We start from the raw sequence: 20,479 nt of genomic DNA, 5'->3' as shown, positions 1-20,479 counted from the left end.
GGAGAATCTGCTTCCTCGCTCTTTCCAGCTTCTAGGTTTCCTGCAGCTTTTGGCTCATAGCCTTCTTCTTCCATCTCCAAAGCCTGCAATGAAGGACCAATTTCTTCTATGTCACATCTCTCCAAGCCTTCTCTCATTGCAAAACTCTCTGACTACAGCCAGGAAACTTTCTCCACTCTTAAGGACTCATGTGATTAGATTGGGCTCACCCGGATGATCTCCCCATCTCAAGGTTGTAAACTTGATCACATCCGCAAAGTCCTTTTTGCCATCATGGTAATATATTCACAGGTTCCTCCTGTACGGATTGCTCATGTCAGGGGAGGACTCTAACGACTTGGAGGGTAACAAAGTTCATCATTATCGCCAACCACCAGAAATAGAAGTCCAAACAAGTCTGCTCACTGCATCTTGCTATCAGAGTCACCAGGGAAAACACAACACAGTCAAGCACAGGATGGAACAACACTTTACTTACACAGCGAAGAGACAGAGCAAGGTCAGCTTTAATATGTGTGTCCGTCCCCCATGTCTAGCAGGTCCCCACAGCAGCTATGCACACCCCTCTCATGCCACAGTAGGAGGACCACAACCCCTTTCCCGTGGGGTCTGAAATACTGGAAGCTGGGAGCATGCCTGAGGGTCACTGATGCATGTGCTTAAGCAGAACAAAGGAATACACATTATGAAACAGGGAAATAGATTCCCACATAAGGCAATAAGCCTGGCACAGACTGTGTGGGCTCTTTATCTCTTGGTAAGGATGTGTTCCAGGCACAAGGCCCATTCTTATCTGACCAAGCAGGGGCTGAAAGACTGTGCACACGAGACTGCCTTTCTCAAGAATCCACCCCAAATCTACTGAAACAATAGATAAAGCATGTCAGATCTGGTAGGACCCTAGTCTACCTCAAATTTGGAAGCATAACTGGGTCCAGTGGGTTCCCTGAACAACCTGTGCAGATGCAGCTCACTGGCAGAGACTTTCTGTCCTTTTGAGAGAGCACTTTACCAGGTTCACTAAGAGAACTACACCTAGGAGTATGACCAGTCCTCCCTGGAGCCTGGTCCTCAGCTAGGAACCCCAAATGCCAGGGCTGAGCCACCTGAAGAGGTCAAAGAATGAGTCTAGGTATGACACCTAAAACACGAGCAAAAAAAAAAAAAAAAGCAAAAGTAAACCTTACAGAATTCGAACCTGCCAGTCCACGCAACCACAAGAATAATTCCAAGAAATAAATGTCTTTATGTGTGAAAAAAAGAGCTAGGGCAAGGTTGAAGATAAGGTTCATCCACGTGAGGCCACTCCTTCAAGACTAGGAAAGGGCTGTTTTATGTAATATATAGAAAAAACACCGAGTAGCAAAATGAGAAAACAGAGGAATATGTTCTAAAGGAGAAAACAAGATAAAGCCTCTGGGGGCGGGGGGGGGGGGGGGCAGACCCAGTAAAAAGGAATAAGTAATTTACCTGATAAAGAGTTTAAAGTAATAGTCATAAAGATGATCAGCAAGCTTGGGAGAAGAATGGATGAACGCAATGAAAACCTCAACAAAGACATAGAAAATATAAGAAAGTATCAAACAGAAGTCATAGAGCTGAAGAATACAATAACTGAACCGAAAAATACACTAGAGGCATTCCACAGCAGATTCTTTTTCTGGAGCTCATAGTCTCTTGCTCCCTCTGGTGTTTATCTGTGGTGCTGCAGGTTCTGTGGAGCTGCCACAAGCTGCCAAACTCTCTGGTGTCCTCTGTGGCCCCAGGCCTCCGAAGTATGATGGTTCCGTGTCAGTGCTCGTAATCACGTGAGACAGAAACTAGTCCCTTGGGCAGCCTCCCCTGCACCCCCACGAAAACCAAAATGTTGGACATATGTTCCATTCTTTCCTTTCCTTCCCAAGAGGGAAACAATAAGTTGGGCATTTTCTCCTGATCTTGCTGGGCTCTGTCAGCTTGGAGGAAAGTCTACAGTGGGTAGAATGCAATGGTTTTATTTATTCATTTCAATGTAGCCATTCTTGGCTTTGCAGTACTTGGGGTACTGCAACTTCTCAACTGGTTTCTGGAGCTCTCATAAAAGCTTTTTGGACCACATATTGATGTTAAGTTGGTGTCTCTGTCAGGGAACAAGGCTTTCTATTTTGCCATCTTGCTGATGTCACTCCTCGCCAGCATTATAATTTAAAGCTCTAGAATTTATATTTGCTATTCATTTGAGGAGGCTGCTTCTGATGGTAATATAATCTGGGGAGGTTTTGTTACTTTCTTCTATATGGATTTCATTTTAAGCAATAAGTTAATGCTCTTTAGTATTCAAACATTTCTAACTCTTGACTATGCCTCCATCAGTTCCTTTCTGCTGATTATCAGGGATGGTCATCTGACTGAACACTGGCATGTTCAGTGACAATTGTGATAACTTCTATCTACAGGAGAGGAGGTTGGGTGTGAGATCCACAACGAAAAACTGAACACATAATACATGAGAATTTTTTACCTATTACTTCAAGATTTATAGGAAAGAAAAGATTCAAGAAGTCCAATTCATCAAAAGCTGGAAATATAAAAAGAAATCCATAGCCAGTCACATCATAGTGAAACTGTAAAAGATAAAGAGGAGAGCAAAGAGAAAGAGGAGGGGGGGGGGGAGGGGGAGGAGGGGAAAAAAAAGGATCAAAATGGCACTAGAGACTAATGACAATCCTCAAAAAATAGAAAAGAGATTGCCTGCACAGGTGACACTGTTAGCTAGAAAATAGCTTATTAGAATTTTCAAATTGAAGAAATAAAATTACTCTTCAACTAAAATTTTATTTAGTGAATCTATTTTTGAAGAACATTAGTGACATAAAGATACCAGAAGACAAAAGAAAATTTGAGAGTTTATCCCACAAGTGATCCTCAATAAAGGAAATCTCAAGAATATACTATAGAAAGAAGGAAATTTTCACAGATATATTCTTCAGCAAATATTTTCAGAGACACTGTTCTAGACTTTTTGGACCAATCAGTAAACAAAAATGACAAAGAATTTACATTCTATCAGACTTGCAATGCAAATCATGGTGAGAAAATGCATAGACAAGTATCAAGGAGAACTGCCTATTGCTGGTTGTTCAATCCAAGCGTAGTGCAGAAGGCATCCACTTAATTAAGAAGGGGGCTCCAAGCACAGTGTCGGAGCCCCAGTGAGATGAAGAGGGTAGCTCAGCATGAGGTGTTGAAGCCTAATCAGCAGGAGGGATGTGTCTGTGGGAAGCAGGAGCCCAGCCAGTGGCATCAGATCCTGAGCAGGGTGAGGAGAGCATCCGTATAGTACAAAACGATGGCAATGGAAATAGAATTTATGAAAAGGATTTTGGAGTGAGCTGTTGGTATGCTATTATTTCTGCACATTCCCTACACATGAAGGTGCAGATTGCGGTGTCTCTGCCCTTTTACTAAATCTGCACAAGAGAGGTGTCAGCAAGGCCAGTCAATGGCATCAAAATATGGGAGACACGGTGGAGAGGGGCATGGGTAATATAAAGGCAAGAGATGGGCAGCTTGACTGCCTGAAGTTGCTCTTTTCTTGGGATTGGCCTGTAGTTCCAGAGCTTATCAGGGACAACCAGGCATGGGCATTTCCCACAAAACATGCGTGGGAAGCAGGAGAGAGGGAGCAATGGCAGGGGATCGACTTAAAGCCAGTTCAAGTGGGCTGAGTGGAGAAAAGAAAGCAGCTTAGGAAAAAAGAAGCAGGAGGAAACTTTGAGTTTCACAGCTGCTGAAAAGGAAGTCACAGGGAAGGAAGTGGAGGAGAATACGTCATCATCAGGGGAAATGCAAAAGAGAACCCACAATCCTGTGTGTTGTTCAAAGAAGAATTATTCATATTTAAAATCTGAACAACCAGAGAGGGTCACACTAATGACATCACCATTTAAGTAAGAATTTTACTGTACCCCCGTCCCCTTAATCTCACCTCGCTCTGCCTTAACTCATCCCTCCACTACACTCAAACTTGGAAGGGTCAAAGCCTTAGTTAACAAGATGGCAGGGGAAGGGTAGGAGTTCAGGGAAGCAAAGAGAGATGAAATATTTTCCCTAGCAGTTATCCAAGTAGCCATGACTCAAAATCCCCAGTGGGTGAAGGGAGAAGTTTTATCTTTAGGTCAAGTTTGCATTTTAGAGTGTTACATGGAGCTTAGCACTTTAATTTTTGAGACTGAGATGGTATGAGTCAGGATAAGTCATAAAACTTCATATGGAGGTAGGAAAAGAATGCATCCAGTGAATAAAAATAAAATGATAATGGAAGACCTAAATATATCTTCTGTATTATTCTATCCCAGAGATTGGTCATTTTCATGTCACAGAATTTGGAGAGGTCCAATTGATAAAGTTATATGGTTATCTGTTAATCAGTTTTGTTATTATTACTATCATACCAAAAAATGACATCTCAGATATCTAAGAGGCAGTGCTCCATTTGGGTTATTCCAAACACATGGCAGATACAACAATGTTTATAATGTAAATCTACTTGACATTTTCAATTTCTGAGTATTGGTGTAAATATAATTTCTGTTTAGAGATGGCAAATAAAATAAAAAGCCATGAATTTCATGTGTCCCAGTTACTTGCACTTTTGGAATAATATCTTGTTCTAGCCAATAACTCCCATTTATTTGTCTTTAACATGCCACAACATAAAAACTGTTTAAAACCAGAGCAGAAAGTAGATAATTCCTGGTCTATTGTCAGCTGTTCCCTATTTGCATTTGTGCTATATATTTTGAGATACGAATGTGTATTTTTTTCTCATTTTATGTCCCTATTCAAATTTAAATAGACATGTGTAGCAATGTAGAAAGTAGTTATAGCCAGGATCCCCACAACCATCACCCCAAAGATCTAAGAGGGTCTGAAAAGAATCTGAAGAGAAATGTGGCATGGAGGAAGAGGTTTTGTAAAAGAAGCATATTGGACTAGACTTTGAAACAAGAGTGAAAGAACTTCCCTAATTAAGAGAAAATGATTCACCCAAATATGGAGGAAGAGAAGAACATCCCAAGTACCTACAAACATTTTGACATGCAGACCTGTTACTGGCATTGACCAAGACAAATGACAAGAGTTCACCAACGAAAGAGTTCATTAGAAAAGATACTCTTAACATTAGAAAAACTCCTGAGACTATGGCATAAATCATCCCATGACATGGATGCTACAGAGCTTCCAGCTAAAGGAACCAGGTAGGTAGAAACAGAAGCAGGGTTGCATTACCTTCCTCCCTCTTTTCCTGGGACCTTCATTGGATCCTGTAAGCTTGGCAAGAACCTGAGTGAATAAGAAGATAACAAATGGCTACCTTCAGAATCAGGACTCAGAGTCAGGAATTTCTTTAGGCAATATAAATATTGGGTTGGCCAAAAAGTTCATTTGGTTTTCCGTAAGATGTCTCTAGTAGCGCTTAGTTGCCTTTAACTTCATTCGAAGCAATTTTGTTAGATTGTATTGTGACAGCTGTCTTATCAGCGTGCATTTAAAGAAAAACTTATCAAAACTGGTGAATTTTTGTGTAGCCATTTTAGTATTGAAGATGGAGGAAAAAAGGAACATTTTTGACATATTATGCTTTATTATTTCAAGAAAGGTAAAAATGCAACTGAAACACACAAAAAAGATTTGTGCAGTGTATGGAGAAGGTGCTGTGACTGAGCGAGCATGTCAAAAGTGGTTTGCGAAGTTTCGTGCTGGAGATTTCTCACTGGATGTTGCTCCACAGTCGGGTAGACCAGTTGAACTTGATAGCAGTCAAATTGAGACATTCATTGAGAACAATCAATGTTATACCACGCAGGAGATAGCTGACATACTCAAAATATCCAAATCAAGCGCTGAAAATCATTTGCACCAGCTTGGTTATGTCCATCGCTTTGATGTTTGGGTTCCACAGAAGTTAAGCGAAGAAAACCTTCTTGACCATATTTCCGCATGCAAGTCTCTACTTAAACATAACAAAAACGTTCCGTTTTTAAGACAAATTGTCACGGGTGATGAAAAGTGGATACTGTACAATAATGTGAAACGGAAGAGATCGTGGGGCAAGCGAAATGAACCACTACCAACCACACCGAAGGCCAGTCTTCATCCAAAGAAGGTAATGCTGTGTATATGGTGGGATTGGAAGGGAGTCCTCTATTATGAGCTCCTTCTGGAAAACCAAACGATTAATTCCAACAAGTACTGCTCCCAGTTAGACCAACTGAAAGAGGCATTCGATGGAAAGCATCCAGTATTAGTCAACAGAAAATGCGTAATCTTCCATCAGGATAACACAAGACTGCATGTTTCTTTGATGACCAGGCAAAAACTGTTACAGCTTGGCTGGGAAGTTCTGATTCATCCTCATACTCACCAGACATTACACCTTTGGATTTCCATTTATTCCTTTACGAAATTTTCTTAAGGGAAAAAATTTCAATTCCCTGGACAACTGTAAAAGGCACCTGGAACAGTTCTTTGCTCAAAAAGATAAAACATTTTGGGAAGATGGAATTATGAAGTGGCCTGGGAAATGGCAGAAGGTAGTGGAACAAAACGGTGAATACGTTGTTCAATAAAGTTCTTGGTGAAAATGAAAAATGTGTCTTTTATTTTTACTTAAAGACCGAAGGAAATTTTTGGCCAACTCAATAATTAGTCTATGTATATGTAAGGTTTTGGAGTGTAGCTCCACTGGCTGCACTTCCTTATGGATACAGTGACTGCTAGATGGAAGATATTAATGAAAGATGGGGCACATCCATACTGAATACTGTAACAGCAAAAACCGTAAGATGGTTACTGAAAAGGAGTCATGGATTCCAGAAAAAAAGTCAAGAATGGGCCTTAGAGAATGAAGATGAGGAGAAATCATGGATGTGTGAACCAGGCATGGAAGTGGGAACTCCTCTATGAGAAAAAGTGTATGGCCTTTCTAATTGAGGGGGCTTTAAGATACTCATGAAGGGAAGTGGTGACAGCAAAGGGTGAAAATTTGGAGTTGAAAATATAAAAAATCTGAGCATGTTATGGGCTGAATTTTGTCCCTCCAAATTCATATGTTGAAAGCCTAGCACGTGGTATCTCAGAACATGACTGTATTTGGAGACAGGGCCTTTAAGGAGGTGGCTAGGTTACAATGAGGTCATTAGAGTGGGCCCTAATCCAAACTGACTGGTGTCCTTAAAAGAAGGGACAATTAGGACACAAAGAGAGAGATACCGGACATGTGCCCAGAGGAAAGACCACGTGAGGACACGGCAAGAAGGTGGCCATCTGCAAGTCAAGGGGCCTGAGAAGAAACCAGACCTGCCGACACCTTGATTTTGAACTTGTAGCCTCCCGAACTGTGAGAAAAATTTCTGTTGTTTAAGCCACCCAGTCTGTGGTATTTTGTTATGGCATCTCTAGCAAATTAATACAGAGCAGAAGGGTTACATTATCAAAATGATATATTTAAGAGGCTGTTTTTAGCTGAGAGAATGAGGAAGTTTGAGAGTATGGGAACGGGGCCTTTGTTTATTCTGTCAGCTCCTGAGGTCGGGGTTGCCCAATTGCCTCTGACTCCCCATGCCTGGCACAGAACACGTCCTCAATAATTATGAGTAGAATGAATGATGGAATGAAAAGGAAGAGGGAGATTCAAGAGAGGTTCTGTAAAAAATAATCTAGTGTAGTACTTCTCAAGCTTTCTGGTGTCAGGACTCATCACACTCTTAAAAACTTTTTAATGAAACCCAAAGATCTTTGTGAATTTTATCTGTCAATACTTATTATGTTAAGATTTAAAATGTTTATTTGATTTTTAAAATAACATGATCAACCTACTAGATGTTATCATAAGTAATATAATTTTATGGAAAATAACTATATAATTTTAAACTCTCTTTAATGACTGGTTTAATAGAAGACCGATTTTTATATCTGCTTCCACATTCAAAAAAATCTTGATATATAATGTTTTGTTTCAAGCATATGAAGAAAGTTTGGCTTCATACAGATATGCTGTTAGAAAAGGAAAGGGTATTTTAATAGCCTTTTCAGGTAATTGTGGACATCCTTCTTTGATTTTACACCAATACTTGACAGGCAGTACCTTCTTTATGGTTGGTTGTAAAGTAGAATCTGATGCCTTATTGCTAACTTTGAATGGATCTTTTACCCATGTGTGATTTGGTAACAACTTGGTTATATTGGTCCACTGAGATATATAGTTCTTCCAAATGTTGAAACGTTTCAGTATACAATATCAAACAAACAGAAAAGAACATTCATTGATACCATCACCAATCTCATCAGAAACATCTCTAAATATTGGGAAGCTGTAAATTCATGAAGTTTCCTAAATGCTAATTTTCACTTGAAGGCTAATATTTTATCATTGCAAACAAATTCTGTCAGGTATTTTCTTTGAAGTGACAGGCTGAATTTTTTTATTCCTGAGAAAATGCCTGAATATGTCATAGTTTTGTCTGTTACTTCTTTCAAATAAAAGTGGTGTTCATGAAAAAAAAAACAAAACAAAACCTATAACTAGGACAGTTCACAACGCAAAAGTCACCCAAGTGCTTTTCTTAGAGATAATCATTCTACTGTGGTGCACAGCTGAAGGGCTTTTTCTGCACTTCTCATTTATTCACACAAATTATTAAAAAGACATGTACTTAAGGGTGAGAGTTAGTCAATATTTTTTACTGCTCCATCAAGGATATTCTTAAGTAAAATACGTTTTTTTTTTTCTGAGTGTGTGGCAGATAGACACAGTGGCTGCTAGCACAGCTTGATGTCACTGCCTTGATCCATAGCAGGCACCAGAAGCTTTATGCGCTGCCGTTTTTGCACCATCGGATTTTTTTTTCATAGCAAATAAAGCCTTGATAATTATGAAAAAATTGTTGGCCTCACAGATACCCTGAAAGTGTCTCAGAACCCCCATGGGTCTGGACACCACACTTTGAGCACTGATAGTCTAAGGTATTTGTCAGGATTTGAGGGACAAAAGGTCAAGGCTGTCTTGGAAGTTTTGAACTCGGGTGCCAGGCACATGGCAGGCTGTGAATTAATGTCTGTTGAATGGACTGAAGAACTCATAATTCTATAAATATTTGTGTAACGAGTGAATGTGGTGATGTGGGGAAGAATGGTGGAAAGAACATAGTCTAGAGTGAAGAAAGCACACTTTTTGTAATCAGCAAAATCTGCTTTCAGCATCTGGCTTTGCCATTTAGCAGCTGTGAATCTGATTCTACTGAGCCTCAGTTTCATCAGTAAAATGTGGATAATGATATATAGATTTATGGCAAAAAATTAAATTGGACTAAATGAAATTGAGTGAATAGAATCTTTAATAGGATTTTTGGTACATAGAAGTGAAGAAAACATGCAGACTTACAAAATCAGTTTGTGATATACTGAGTGGAATATCTCAGGCAACATAGGTGGAAATGTAGATTTAAATGAAGACACGTAAGTGTAGACTGCAGATATGTTTGGGAGTTATGCATTCATCCAACTACTATTTGGTGAGAGTCTACTATTCCAACAGAGGAGACTATGGATGGTAAAAAATCGAGTGATAACTGAGGGAACGACAATCCAGATGATTCGAAAATAAGGACAGCACCAACCAGAGGTCAGGCACAATTGTTCAGTGGATACACTAGTTTCCAGGTATGAAGCTCTTTTGAGCGCGGGGCTAGAAAGGAATCTAGATATTTGGAAATATCTTGGATAGCCAGTAACTCTGGACCAAGAAAACTGAAAATCCAGAAAGTAGTCCGTTTCGAGGGCAAGAAATTAGATAATTCCCTTATAATCTCATCAAGGACGCTCCCTTAGCGCAGTGGGCAGCGCGTCAGTCTCATAATCTGAAGGTCCTGAGTTTGAGCCTCAGAGAAGGCAAGCTCTCTCTTCTTCGGCGTGTTCGTTTTCTTTGATTTTGCACTTATTTACCTCTGGGACGTAGTTTCTTCTGCTCTGAAGTATCAAGAAGTGAGATGGTATCAGAGCCAGAGTTTTCCTACAATAACCGTTAGGGTCCCCAGTAGACACGCGCTCGCCGCTCCGCACAACGGCTGTTTCCCGAGGGGTTCTGGAGAAGCTCTGCCTTCAGGGCGGTGACGCTTGGGGCTCCAGACTAGTCCTGAAAAACCACGCGGAGCATAAAACTTCTAGTGCCGAAATAACCACGTGCTCAAAATAGCCAATAGGACAGAAATTGTACTTCACTAACTTCTCTGGCTGGTGCCTGCAGGGTCTACGCCCGCGGTCTTCGGCTGTGCATCTCCTTGCCCTCTTGGTCGGTAACAGCAACTTCCCAGTTGACTACAGCTCAATACAGATATAGAAAACATTGACTTTTTTTTGGGGGGGGGGCGGGTGTCTTAAAAAATTTTTTTATGAGCCCGTAGAAGACAGGGAAATATTGGACATTGAAATATTGGAAGTGTAGTAAATCGAATCTTTCTGACTTTTTTCCTCGTATGGTTCCACACACGACAGGGCTGGCGATGTCTTAACTGACACTCCAACTTTGTAGCCGGTGGAGGAAAACAGTGGAAGAGAGATGGGGGATCTCGGAGCAGGCAGAGATAGATGCTCAAAGAGGAAGAAGGTCTGTGCGAGGCTGGGCTGGTCATTTTCCATCACAGCAATGCGCGGTGCTGTATGTCGGGTGGGTCCTCAACCCCTTGTTATAGAAGCCGAGATAAGTTAATTTTAATGGTGAAAAGTTAATTAAATGGCCAATGACGGGGACCTAGAGAAGCTAGATTACGAGGGGACTTGCGGGTCTAAGGTCTCCTAGTAGATGCCGGTCGGGGAGGGGATGACAAAGAGCCAGAGAGTCGGGCAAAGGAAGGTTCTGACGCCCAGTGGAATTTATAGAAAATGAATTCACGCAGGAAGAGGAGGAAGAAAGAGAGTGTTGGGAAGTCTGTCCTTAACGAGATGCTTACCCATCTGCCTAGGACCCCATGATTACCGTCCCTGCCTCTGTATTTCAACTGTAATGCCGGTCCTGAGTAATAACTTTAGAAACCCTTCAAAATCATAAAAGGAAACAAAGAGGCCATTCTCATGTGCTACACACAAAACTTGGATAGTTTTTCCTCTTTTGTTTTAGAGGTTCCTGGAGATAGACACCGATATGCAAAAACTTCACAGCAGAAAATGCTGAGAAGCAATTCCGTCAGCATATTTATTTTTAGTACAGTCTGACATGTCTAGATTGTCAGAATTATTAAAAAATAAACATACTGGGGGTGGTGGTGGGATGAATTGGGAGATTGGGACTGACATATATACACTAATATGTATAAAATGGATAACTAGTAAAAAATAAATATACTGACTATAAGAAACTCATGTAATATAGTTACTAATAAGTTTGAATACAGATTTACTATTTAATAATTTATTAAGGGTTTGTTCCCTTTGTTTTTCATATTTCTTTGTTCCTCTTCCTTCCTACCTTCATTTGACTTATTTAAGCATTGTTAGTAGGTGGTCTAGTGATTACCCTATACATCCTTAACATCTCACAGCATACTTAGAATCAATAAATTACCTTTCAAGTTGAGTATAGAAACCTATACCACAATTATGTATCTTTGCCATAAGCCCTTTATGTTATGTATAAAGTACATGTAGATATAATGAAACTCTATGAGACAGTGTTGTAATTTTCACTTTCAATCATCAAACATACTTTAAAGAACTCAAGAGAATAACAGTCTGTCATATTTACCCAGATCTTTCCTAGCTCTGCTATTGTTCAATCATGCTGTTCCAAGTGTCCTTCTGGTATCATTTTTCTTGTCTCACACTTTACTTTTTTCTAGCACTTCTGCTGGCAATGGATTATCTCAGTTTACCTTCAAATCAAAATGTATTTTTCAGCTCTTTGTCTGAATGATATTTTTGCTATATCAGCATTCTGGTCTATTCTTTCAACATTTAAGAAAGTCATGTCATTTCTTTATGGCCTCTGTGGTTTCTGATGAGAACTCCAAAACCATTCAGATCGCAGTTTGCCTTTAGTTTTCCTCGGTTTGCTTTCAAGAAGTTTTTATTTTTTCCCTTTGGTTTTCAGCAGTTTAATAGTAACATGTCTGGGTGTGGATTTATAGGAGTATATCCTGCTTCAAGTTTACTGAACGTTTTGAATCTGGCTTAGGTCTTTTGCCAAATTTGGAAAGTTTTCAAATTTGGAAATTCAAAAAAAATTTCCCCTTTTTACAAGGTCCTCTCTCTCCTCTTGTTTTGTGTCTCCAATGATGTGAATATAAGATCTTTGTTATTTTCCAATTTGTCCCTGAAGCACCAGCCATCCTTTAAAATATACTTTTCACTCTGTCATTTAGACTGGATAGTTACTATTGTCTATCTTCACATTCACTGACTTTTTCTCAGTCATTGTCTGCTATTAGGACAATCCATTGAGGCATTGTTGTTTATAATTTTGGTTAATACATTTTCAGTTCTGAAGTTTCAATTTGGACTTATATGTCCCATTTTTTTGCTAAGACTTTCTAACATTCAATTCATTTCAAACAGTTCTCACCCCTAATTCTCAGAGCACTGAATAATCACTACTTCAAAGTATTTATTAGAAGATTTCAACATCTGTGTCATCTCAGTATTGATATCTGTTGATTCTCTTTTCCAAGTCAGTTAACCAATTTTCTTGGTTCTTCATTTGCTGAATAATGTTGGATTATAACCTGGCCATTTTTGCATCAGACTTTGTGTCTTGTTCAAATTTTATGGAGAATATTGCTACTTTTGTTTTTGCAGTCAATTGACTGCCTTGTGTTCAAGTTCCAAGTACCAACCAGCCTTCTGTGTGTTGTGGTTTCATAGTCCAATCCATTTCCAAAGCCTCTCTGATGCTATTTGGAGATCTCTGGAGTGTGTGCAATCCAGTGACCAGTGTGGACTTGGGCAGTGCGCTATCACTTCAGTTCTCAAAGTTTATGTTGTTTAGGACCTGAGTCACTTATACATAGATCATGGGTTCATCCAGAAATTCACTAATAACTTCACGTGTTTGCTTTCCACAGTGTCTTTCTCGATATCTTCTGGTAGTATACTTGGGGCACTCGGTTTCAGTCCCTGATAAGAAAGCTGCGGCTTTATTGAACCCCGCTCTGTCCTGAGCTTCTCAGGACTGTGCCTCCTTGTGGCCAAGTTGCAGGAAGAAACAGGAATAAAAGGACGAATTGGGCATATCCCTTTAGATGACCAGCTATTCTGAAGAAACAGAACAAATTATAGGCTGAAAGTATCTGTACATACCGAAGGCCAGTAGAGCCAGCGCTGCCCTGCCTTGAACTGCCCAAGGAAGGGTCCAAAGTGTCTAATTTTCTCATTTCTTACTACAGGCTGGAAGATTGGCACTCCTCGGTAGAAAGAGTAAAACTTGGAGAATGTGGGCATCGATCCCGCTACCTCTCGCATGCTAAGCGAGCGCTCTACCACTTGAGCTAATTCCCCTACAGCAAGTTCACTCTCTTTTTTTTTCCCCCCGTCCCCCACTCCCCTTCCTCCTTCAGTTTTTCAGAGTACTTCATTATTCGCTCTTTTGGTAGGCCCAAACTTCAGGAAATGTCAAGGCCATTAATGCGAAACCAGAATTTAGACTAAAGGCACATCTTCTCAAAGATGCCCCAAAGCAAGAGCGCGGTTGGTACCTATTCCTCCGCTAAGAAAAGAAAGTAGCCATGGGAAAAGTTTGATACCCCAGAAGTTCACGTTTCAGATTTTCTGGGACAGAAGAGAACACGTCTCACTTGGGAGGAGTCACCCAGAACAGTTGGCTAATGCGACAAGACTATCTCAGGATGATTATTTGTGTCTTGAAAAGGAGACCGAAACAACAAACCAAAAGAAGTTGGATGATCACTTGTCCCTTTTAGGGCAGGTGGTACACTGATTTTTTCCCAGATGGTGGAAGGCAAAAGAAACACCAGTTGTTTCCGCTCGGTTTCGAGCCGAGGACCTCTCGCGTGTTAGGCGAGCGTGATAACCACTACACTACGGAAACTCACGCTGTGCTTCTTTCCCGGCATATTTATTCAATTCTTGCTGAGGTGGGTCATGAAAGGTTTCACATCTACACCGTGTGAGAGAATAACCCCAAACTACAAACTATTACAAGCAAGACCCATCGGAAATAGGAAGCGAGATCATATCAGAGAGAAGATATAAAATAGGGACATTGAGGGGTGAAGATGAAGAGTGAACAGGGTGGAAGGAACAGGCATGGAGGTAGGAATTCCTGTGTTCAGCAATTACCTGTTTAGTTGGAGTGGAGTGGAGTGTGTGTGTGCGTGTGTGTGTGTAAAATAGACATGGAGGGAAACAGTGATTGAAAAGCCTGGACACATGAAGATACACTAGGGAGAAAATTGTGGAGGCTTAAGAACCTTTGAAAAAAAATCCAGGCACATGGCTTTAAAATCAAAACATTTTATGAAACGCTTTTATTTTGAATGCCAAATAGGCAGGAAACGGAGAAACTAGAATTAGAGAGAGAGAAAAAGAAGTTATAAGATATTAAAGAATCGAGGTTTATTCTTTTAGCTCCTGAGATTAGCAGTAGCATGAGTCTTTCTGCATCTCCAGCCCAGTACACTGTCTGGTACAGAATACATTCTCCATAAACATAGAATGGATAAAGGCATAGATGCGTGAGAGGAAAGAGAAAGATTCTGGAGAGGTTGTCCAGGAAGGATCTACAGTATTTGAGTATGTGTCAAGACACTGGATGTAGAGATTTTGAGGGAGAAGAAAGTGTCAAAGCCATGTATAGAATACTTGAACCTGGGTGGTAGACACAAGTGATTTTGAATTAATATCTGATGCGTGGAAGATTAAATCCACTCATTTATAAGTATTTGTTTTAATAATGAATTAATGAATGAATTGGTCTGGAGAAAAAGTGATAAGACTATGCACAGGGCTAAAGGAAAAGCCTACATTTTAATATAGGAAAAAAAAAAATCAGTTTTCCACTTCCGGTTTTGCTCCATACAGCCATTCGAACTGAGAAAAAAATGGTTCAACTACTCTGAGCTTCAATTTTATCTGTAAAATGGGAATAATGATATTTGGATGAACTGCAAAGCCTAAATCAAACAACTTCCATAAAATTAATAAACATTTAGTACAATTTTTAGCATATGGTGCTGAAAAAGGATTTTTTTTTTCATTCTTTCGTAGCCTGTATTCCAAGTCCCCAGTGGTGGTCATCCTTCTCTCAAAGGCTCAGAGAGGCAGCAGATGGAAAGAGGTAATCCCCTCGTAACCACTGTGGTGCTTTCTACAGCCTGAAGATGCCTCCCTTCCTTGAGCCCTTAAGGGGAAGAAACAGCACGGTCTGATCTTTAGGAAGAAAGCTCTAGACAAGCTAACCTTCAGAAATCCATCTCTGGGTATCATTTTGGTAACATGTGTATAAGAAGTAAAACAGAACATCACTTCTCTTTCACATTTTAAAAGAAAATCAACTGGGCAAAGTTGGAATCCTACAACCCATAATCATATATGTCACCATACTGTCACTGGTTCCGCAAAGAATAAAGTGGTTTCAAGATATTTTATTATCCTGAAAAGGCTACTACACTGTCTACACTGTCAGCATTCCAGATGTGACCACTGTCTCCGCTTTCTCCCTCCAGCTTCCAAGCTCACAGAATGTCAAAGAGTTATAGTTTACCTAGTGTAAGAACCCTCACAAACCTCATTAATCAAATCCTCAAGCTCCTTGGATCCTGCCACTCTAGAAGAAGCTGAAGATGGAGGGGTATAGCTCCATGAGGAAGGGAATTAGGGGGTTTTGTTCACTCTTGAATCACTGCACCCAGAAGAGTCCACTAACAAGAATTATTTGTTGCATGATTAAAAGAATAAATAATTTTACACATCCTCATTGCTTAACTGCTGTTAGGCGACCTTCACAGCACCAATTTGGAAGAGAAATCTCCCTGGCTTCTTCCATCAGAGGGAGAAGAAAGCACAAAAATATGATATAGCTTGTATTTTCTGGTGTGATCTAAATTACTTCACCAATGATTTTACAGAAGTTACGGGGAAGTGCAACAAACCTGAAATCTGGTTTCACCCTCCTGAGCAAAAACTGGATAATTTATCAAAGCTTAGCTGGCAGCATTTGATCATTTTACTTTGTTTTTTTGTTTGTTTGTTTTGGTACAGTCTACATACCTTTTCTTTTTAGCAACATAAGAGAGGTGAACTGCTTTACCCCCTCTGAGGCTCGAACTCCGGACCTTCATATTATAAGACTGATGCACTGCCAACTGTGCTAAGAAGGAACACAAGCTTAAACTCCCACATTCTACTTAAAATATGAAATAACATTTTCCAGGCATGTCTATCAGTTTCCAGCTTTTAAAGAATGTAATCAATGTTCTTTGAAAATCATTCCTTATAAGCACCTAAGCGCCTGATGGATTCTACGTTCTGAAACGGAGGAGTCCACACCTTTCCAGCGTAGACCCAGAGGTCTTGGACACTCTGGACAGCAAGACCAGGAACAATCATACCTGTCTTTTGCTGCTCTTTTCCCCTCTTGTGTTCCAGAGATCTGCCTCTTCCCTCACTCAGAGATCCCAACCCCTCTTAACACTTTCCTTGGTACCTTATGTTAAAAAGAAACTTAGGAGGTACCCAGTTAATATTAGTTCACTGACTGAGTGAATGAATACTCCTCAAATTTGTCTACAGTTCATACTTCTGTCTCATTCTACATCTCCGCTTGCATTGATACAACTGGAGACATTCTCTTTACAAAAATCACAAACTGAACTTAACAAAAAACCTCCCTGGTTTGTTTTTTTTTTTTTTTCCAGCCTTTTGTGCCATTAATTAGACTAAGAGATTTATGGAGATTATTTTGTGTATTCCAGTTGAATTTTGACAACAACTATGTATCATAATTTGCATTTTCCAGATATGTTGGCAGCTCAGAGAAGTTAAGTAATATTTCTTCTAAGCAGTAAAGCCTGAATTGAGAAACAGATTATTAGATTCCAAGTTGTGATCTTATTTTTCTGCTCCATCTCATGATCTCTCTGCCTGTTCTTCTCCACAGTAGCCCATTCGTGTATACCCTAACTATCTAATTCCCAGCCTCCACTGTGCTGGCCTTTTGGGCTTAGCCTTCCAAGTCAACTTTGGCCCATTCTCTTCCTTCAAAACCCACATCCCTTGAACATTATTAACAAATCTGAACATTATTTCGTGAAGCTCTCTTGAATCTATCCCTTCCTTTCCATTCAGTCAGTACATATTCACTGGGGAGCTGCTCTGTGCAGGGCAGTAGGCTCAGGTGATTCAGAAGGAATCTGACCACCCAGACATCTGGAGCTAGAAGGATATATAGAGACAAGGGACAATCCACTTCCGGTTTCACACTTTCAGTCTCCCTGGCATTTACAGCTAGATAACGCTTTTAAAAATATTTATGTTCATAACGTCCCTCGGCTTCACTCTGACCATTCTTGATTTCTTAGTTTTGAAATGATCTTGCTTTTCTCTCAACTCTTTGGCCCTTCTTTCTACCTACATTGCGATTTTGCTCTATAAGGTCAGTTAGATCCATTGGTGGATGGTATTGTTTAGTTAACTACTAGATCTGACATTAATGAGAGAGAAGTGTTGACATCTACAATGATAGCTGTGGATTTCTCTATTTTTCTTTTCAAGTTTATCAGCTTCAGTTTATGAATTTTGAAGCTTGGTGGTCAGGGGCATATACACTTAGGATAGTTTATTTCGTTGGTGAGCTGACACCTTATCATTATGTAACTTCTCACTTAATAACTGGAAATTTGAAATCCACTTTGTCTGATATTAATATATCCACTTTGGCTCTTTTTGATTAATGCTTGCGTGGTGTCTCTTTTCCCATTCTTTACTATCAATCTCCTGTGTAACTTTAATCTTGTTTATGACATTTAATCTCGCATATTAACACCTTTGAAAAGAGTTTCTTAAGGTCAGCATATTTATTTTTAGTATATTCTGACAATCTCTGATTTTTATGGATGTGTCTAGATAATGTATATTTAATGTTATTATTGATAAATTTGCATATAGATTTACTATTTAATAGTTTATTAATGGTTTGTTCCCTTATTTTTTATTCTTTGTTTCTTTTCCTACCTTCTTTCAGCTTATTTAAACATTGTCCGTAGGTGCTCTAGTGATTACTCTATACATCCTTAATACTTCACAGTATATTTAGAATCAATAAATTACTATTCAAGTTGAATTTAGAAAACTCACTGCCATTTAGTCCCTTTACCTTAATCATTTTATGTCATGTATATAGTACATGTAGATACAATGAAAACTCCATGAGACAATGCTGTACTTTTCACTTTCAAACATTAAACATACTTCAAAGAACTCAAGAGAAACATAATAGTCTATCCTATTCACCCAGATATTTCCTTCTCTGCTATTGTTCTGATGAGAATGGAGTCATCATAGTTCAGGCATATAAAAATGGAGACGTCTGCCATTGAGAATCTGGTCTCAGACACCTCCTTACATCAGTGAGAACTTGAATTTTCTTTGAACTTTGCCAAACCCAAGGATGCCATTTGCCCTGTTGAGAACAACATAACCAACTTTATGCAACTTTATGGTCTCAAGGTTCCCCCTTGTAACTATGTAACCATTGCAGACCCCAACCAAACCTTGCTTAGCTAGTTCTCAAAGTCTATGGTATGTTGTTTAGGATCAGAGCCATTTATTCACAACTCACAGGTGCATCCAGAAGTTCACTAATAACTTCATGTGTTTGCTTTCCACAGTGTCTTTCCTGATATTTTCTGGTTACTTGAGGTTCCTGGTTTCAATCAGTGACAGGAAAGCTGGGGCTTTATTGACCCCGCTCTGCCCTGCGCTTCTCAGGACTCTGCCGCCTTGCTGCCAAGTAGTAGGAAGAAACAGGAATAAAAAGAGGAATTGGGCATATCCCTTGAGATGACCAGCTATTCTGAAGAAACAGAAAATAAATTATAGGTTGATAGTAGAGGTACATAAAAAAGGCCAGTAGAGCCAACCCTGTCCTGTCTTGTCCTTGCCCAGAGAAGGATCCAAAGTGTCTAATTTTCTCATTTCTTTCTACAGGTTGGAAGATTTGCAGTTGTCAGCTGGAGCTCCGTGGTTGAAAGAGTAAAAGTTGGAGAATGTGGGCATCGATCCCACTACCTCTCACATGCTAAGCGAGCGCTCTACCACTTGAGCTAATCCCCCACTTACACCTCTAGGTTCTTTCCTCAAGTGTTTTAGAGTAATGTCTCCACTTCATTATTCACTCTTCCGGGTGCCCCAAACTTCAGATTTCAAGGTCCTTATTGTGAAACCAGGACTGGACTCAGGGCACATCTACTCAAAGATGCCCTGAGGCAAGAGCATGATTGGTTCCTATTCCTCTGCTAAGGAAGAGAGGAGAGAGTGGCTGTGGGAAAAAGAAGAAGAGACAGAGGGAACACTTTTGGACTTCACTGTTGAAGAGAAACTGGAAATTAAGAACCTGTGTAGAAGAAAATGGTTAGAAGAAAATACATGCAAAAGGAAATAGGGTTTTAACTCTGTTCTAGTTTTCACCCAACTTTAAACAGTTATCAGTTGTGACTGTTTTATAACGGGAGTCCTAAACATTTGTGTTCCCTTACATCTTTATTTGTTATTCACTAATTAGAAAGTAGAAGATTCTGTCTGGGAAAATTTTAAATTATACACTATAAATAAGTTGTCATTCATCAATAAAATTCAAAACATCGAATAAGGCATAAAGAAAGAGTAAAATAAATCGACAGATGCAGAGATTAACATTTTGGAAGTTAATGAAATCCTTTATTAAATTATTAACTGTTCAATATTTGATCTGCCTATTCCTTAGCCTTACCTAATACTTTCATTTCAAGACAGAAGCCGTATTTATGCCTTAACTTCAGACACGGTGAGGGCAAAACAGTGATTTGAGCCTAAAGATCCTTATATTCTAGAGGAGAGACAGGAAATTTAAAAAGAAAAACTTCATAAGACACTTTCTGAAACAGAGAGTGTTTGTGAGGAAGGTGACATAAATTGATGTGATAGACTGAAATCACGATAAGAGGCATTAGCTATGGGGGGGGGTGGTCTCAGTAGCAAAGTAACATTTGATTTAGGGGCTGAATGCCAAGAAGTAGGCACCTTACCAGGTCTGATTCAAAATGAGAAGACGTATTAGTCAGGAGCTGAGAGGTGAAGAAAGGCCCTCTGTGGACAACTGGGAAACTAGCCCAGACAGAGCCCAGTTACCGAATACCCACAGCAGAGCCAAAATGTGAGAAATTTTCCATCTCATTTGAAGACTGTGTGACTCTGGCCTAACCAAATATTGGGTGTGCTGAAGGAGCACCCATTC

General features: G+C 39.7%; 2 non-coding genes across 2 annotated transcripts; one reads left to right on the top strand and one right to left on the bottom strand.

The window, feature by feature from the left end:
* Positions 1-9,860: 9,860 nt before the first annotated feature.
* TRNAM-CAU (transfer RNA methionine (anticodon CAU)) lies at positions 9,861-9,933 on the top strand. Its single transcript has one exon. It is a non-coding gene; the product is annotated as a tRNA-Met (tRNA).
* A 4,071-nt stretch (positions 9,934-14,004) lies between these two features.
* TRNAV-AAC (transfer RNA valine (anticodon AAC)) lies at positions 14,005-14,077 on the bottom strand. The gene has a single exon. It is a non-coding gene; the product is annotated as a tRNA-Val (tRNA).
* Positions 14,078-20,479: the final 6,402 nt, after the last annotated feature.

This window comes from Eschrichtius robustus, chromosome 12, assembly GCF_028021215.1.
Source record: "Eschrichtius robustus isolate mEscRob2 chromosome 12, mEscRob2.pri, whole genome shotgun sequence".
Taxonomy (NCBI): Eukaryota; Metazoa; Chordata; class Mammalia; order Artiodactyla; family Eschrichtiidae; genus Eschrichtius; species Eschrichtius robustus.
Note: the sequence above shows the minus strand (reverse complement) of the source record. Positions and strands in the feature narration are given on the sequence as shown.